Raw genomic sequence first — 5,069 nt, 5'->3', positions numbered from 1 at the left:
ATGTGAGATAAAATGGAAAGAATGACAAAATATATGAAAAAGAATATTTAAAATGTGTTTTGACCCTTCATTTTTATGAAAATAATAGGTCTTCATGTCTTTTACTTAATTTTATAATTCTGATTTATACCAATATTTGCCCATCTGTGGCTTCTAAGGGGCAAAGTCATCTGTTATTAATTTAGAGTTCTCCGGGTATTATTTAATTAGAGTTTGCAATTAATACCAAGCAGGGAAAAAAAAATTCCCCTGGCATTTTACTGATTTTCCTACTACAATGGCAGACATAATTATGTATCCACATTCATTCTCTTTTACAAAAAATGTTTATTTTTCACGTGTGTGCAAGCAGAGAGAGAGTGAGACAGAGAATCCAAAGCAGGCTCTACACTGACAGCAGAGAGCCCAGTGTAGGGCTCAAATGCAAGAACCATGAGATATGACCTGAGCCAAAGTCGGAGGCTTAACTGACTGAGCCACCCAGGTGTCCCCACCTTCATTCTTAATTTGCTTCCTTTCTTAAGATTAGAGACTGTGGGATAAAAATGTCATTTAACTCGTTAAAATCAGTATGTCATCAGGAGGCTTACATTCTGAATATTAAAAAAATAAGTGTGGCTATTTCCTATTAAAAATATCATTTAGTTTGGTCTTATGAGTATATATTAGAAAATTCAGACAAAAAATTAAGAACGATAGCATATACATTCATTTGAGAATAGTTTAATGCACTTCATTTTCTTTTGACTCATGCTTTAACATTTACATATCAATGCAAAACTGGATTCTACTTAGAAGTTAACGTGAAAAAATATTTTAAATATGTCATTTAAATTTTTCCAAGTCATGCCAGCCTGTAAGTATTTCAAAGTCTAAGTAATAGTTCTAGCACAAATATTATTGTCTCTCTGCTCATTTACTGTTATGGGAAATCAGTCCCACATTGATTCATCTATTTATGTTAATCTCCAGTCAATGGAGATTTTCCATGTATGCAAAAAAAACCCAAATCTGGAAACAGTAATCACTTTGCCATGGCTATTTTCTCCTCCCCTTTACTGACTGTATTATTGATGAATTCCAATAAAAATCTACGTAAATGCACTTTGCTTCTGTCACTATTTCTGCTGAAAATGGAATCAATGCAGAAGGTGCAGTCTTTTATGATCCCAAATCTCCCTCAGATGCTAGAATGACTCTACAGGACTGAAAGAACTAGGGAGATCACCCCCTCATTTTCTCTTTTTTACACATCTTTGGTTTTGAATCTGAGCATGTCCAATTGCATCCTCAGTGTTTCTCCTTCGAAAAATAAGTCCATCAGCCCCTCAGTCTATCTTAGCCAATTGTTCATCTGATGAGCCTCCCTTCTTCTTTTCTCTACTTTTGCAACACAGAAAATTCCTCCTCTGACCCCTCATCCATTCATCAAATAAAGCCAAGTGTAAGTGGGGTGCCTGGGTGGCTCAGTCAGTTTAGCATGTGACTTCAGCTCAGGTCATGATCTCTCAGTTCATGAGTTCAAGACCTGAGTCAGGCTCTGTGCTGACAGCTTGGAGCCTGGAGCCTGCTTTGGATTCTGTGTCTCCCTCTCTCTCTGCCCCTTTCCTGCTCACACTGTCTCTCTCAAAAAAATAAATAAACATTAAAAAATAAAAAAAGTCAACTACAAATGGCTCATTAAACTCAGATCACCCAAACAGCATAGTTATATAAAATAAAAAGCAAGTGCTCGCTTCAGCAACCCATATACTAAAGTTGAAACAACATAGAGAAGATTAGCATAGCCCCTGCACAAGATGACATGAAAATCTGTAAAGCATTTAATACTAAAATATAAAAAAATAATTGAAAAATAAAACATTGATTTATTTTTTATTAAAAAACTCATCTACGGCTTCATGTCTTATCACAACCTGACAAGAACTTGGATATTATCACTCCTGAACTTACACCAAGAAAATAAGTCGAATAACTTGAAATTCAGTGACTTTGTTGGACTCATCAGGAATTTGTGATTCCCATGGCAAATTACCACTCCAAATTCTGGAGAGATTGCCAGATCTAGAGAATTACATCAGAGATACGCTTACCTAGAGCAGAAGCTACTGGAGTCAACAACTGGTAGGACAACTTAAATGGTAACTTTGGTGAATTGCTGAAGGCTGAGGGTTGATTAGCATGAGATGGGGAGACTGCTGGCAGCTACAGTATTAGATGGGCCTCCATAATTTTGTGGGTTTCACCCTCAGGAACCCACTAAATTTTAATAGTGAAGAGACAAGAAAGATCTCATATTCCTGGCATGGCAGAGAAATGTAACCATTTTGAAATACATCTAGATAATTCTACCAAACAAAGGCCTACCCTGCTGGGAAAAAGACTTTATTGGAGCCTTATCCCACCTGGAGGGAGGACAGTTTTACAACTGCAGGTTTACTTAGCCAAACTGTTTCAAATAAGGCAAGAGGAAGCGGAAAGCTAGGAAACATTTGGAAGATCAAGCCAGGAACAAAGTTCTACTAAAACACTGAGATTTAATAATAAGATTACAAATTGTTACCCATTACCTACAATTTACCATCACATCAACAAGGCTCCAGAATAATAACATTGAATTATAATTCAATATATAATTGTGGCTAAAAGAGCCACAGGCACAGGCTGTATTTAAGGAGTTTTTAGAAATACCCAAAAATATCAAGGGAGACAAAAAAAAAAAAAGGACACTAGAGAAATCTGAAACTTAACAGCTATTACTATAGCAAATATTAAACATGGCCCAACTTCTTGCCAGATTAACATGAATCTCACATCAAAATCATTTTGGTTACTCTTTCTTAATTCATATGTCCAGTTTTCAACAATAGTTATAAGGCATGTTAAAAAGGTAAGAAAAAATACAGTTTGAGAAGACAAAACAAGTAGCAAACCAGACTCAGCTATGACACAGAGATTGCATCACCCGATAGGAAAATTAAAATCACTATGACTTAATATGGTAGAATTGCTATCAGTAAAAGTAGACAGCAAGCAGGGCAGATGGCTACTATAAGTAAAGAGATGGTAACTCCAAAAAAGAACTAAAATGAAACACAATAAACCAAAAATGCTTTCACACAAATAAAAAAAATGTCTTTGATGGGCTTATCAGCAGACTTGAAATGGCCATGGTAAGAATCAATGAGCTTGAAAATATGTCCATACAAACACCCCATCTGAAATGCAACAAGAAAAGAGAATGTAAAGCAGAAGAGTGTATTCAAGAACCATGAAATAATTTCTCAAGATATAGCATACATAATTGGCATATCAAAAGGAGAAGAAAGACAAAATGTTGCTGAAGAAATATTTGAATAATGATGTCAGAGAACATTCCAAAATGAATGGCAGATTCAAACTATAGATTCAAGAAGCTCAGAGAACACTAAGCAGGATAGATATCCAAAGAAATATACATAGACACACTTCATATTCAAACTGCAGAAAACAATGGATATGAAGAAAATCTTAAACCCGATTTAAAAAATAGCATTCCTTAAAGAGGAAATGGATAAGAATTGTGATAGACTTTTTATTAGAAACCATACTGCAAGGACAGAATGAAAACTGCAATATTTAAATATAGAATTAAAAACAAACAACCCCCCCCAACAACCCACCAACTTAAAATTCTTTTTATACCTAAATTATTTTTAAAGTGAAAGGGAAATAAAGACTTTTTCAGACAACCAGAATCTAAAGGAATTCATCACCACCAGACCTATCCTCCAGTAAATGTTAACAGTTCTTTAGGGAGAAGGAAGAATACATAGGTCGGAAACACAGATCCATATAAGATAAGGAAGATTGTCACAAAAGAGGTAAATGAAGACAAAATTAAAGCTGTTATTTTTCCTATTTTTATTGTAATAGATAACTTTTCAAATAATGGTAAAAATATATTAGGTGATTGTAATGTATAATGAAATTAATGATGGCAGTCTTCTAAGGAGTGGAGGGAGGAATTGAGAATACTCTATTACAAGGTATCTGCATTACTCATGAAATGGTATAGTGTTATTTGAAAGTGGACATTGGTTAGTTGTAAATATATATTGAAAATTCTCGGACAACCACTAATATATACATACATGTATATATACACACACACATGTGTATATATACATGTGTGTATATATATATACACATGTGTGTGTGTATATATATACACACACGTATATATATAGATATATATATATATACACACACACATGTGTATATATATACATATATATGTGTATATATATATATACATTCTCAGACAACCACCAATATATACTATATACTATATATATGTTAGTGGTTGTCCGAGAATGTGTGTGTGTGTGTGTGTGTGTATATGTATATATATATATATATATATATATATATATATATATATATGTATATAAAGAAGTATAGTTGATATTCCAAGATCAGAGGTTAAAATGGAAATCAAATACTGCCAGTCATCTGACTTTGTTCTTTCACAAAGTTATTTTGACTACTCTAGTTCTTTTGCATTTCCATGTGGGTTTTTTAATCAACCTGTTAACAAAATAAAAAACCAAATAAATAAAGCTATTATTTGTAATGCAATGAATCTTTAGGTCATTTTAGGAAAATTGATATCTTAACAATATTAATTGTTTAAATTCTCTCAAGAATGTTTCCTAGTTTTAGTGTACAGGTCCTTGGTTATCTTTCTGTCAGAATCATGTCAAGCATTGAATATTTGCAATGCTATAATAAATGGTATTGTTTTGAATTTCAGTTTCTGATTGTTGATACTATAAAAAAATTATGATTGCTTTTTATATATTGATATTGTGATCTGTAGCCTTGCTAAACTGAATTACAATTCTAGTAGAATGTTTTTGTATGATTTTAGCTGTGGGATTTTTATAGATGCCCTTTTTCAGCTTGGATTGTTGAGTAAGTTTCCTTCTATTCTTAGATTGCTGACAATTTTTTTTAAGTTTATTTATTTAGTTTTGGAGAGAGAATGTGAAGAGGGGAGGGGCAGAGAGAGATGGAGAGAGAATCCC

The 5,069-nt window shown here is 33.3% G+C and overlaps 1 non-coding gene across 1 annotated transcript; it reads left to right on the top strand.

Moving 5' to 3' along the window:
* The first annotated feature begins 1,728 nt into the window (after positions 1-1,728).
* On the top strand, positions 1,729-1,834 carry LOC122232113. The gene has a single exon (XR_006209476.1). It is a non-coding gene; the product is annotated as a U6 spliceosomal RNA (small nuclear RNA).
* Positions 1,835-5,069: the final 3,235 nt, after the last annotated feature.

This window comes from Panthera tigris, chromosome A1 (assembly GCF_018350195.1).
Source record: "Panthera tigris isolate Pti1 chromosome A1, P.tigris_Pti1_mat1.1, whole genome shotgun sequence".
Lineage (NCBI taxonomy): Eukaryota > Metazoa > Chordata > Mammalia > Carnivora > Felidae > Panthera > Panthera tigris.
This window is presented reverse-complemented; position numbering and strand designations above follow the sequence as displayed.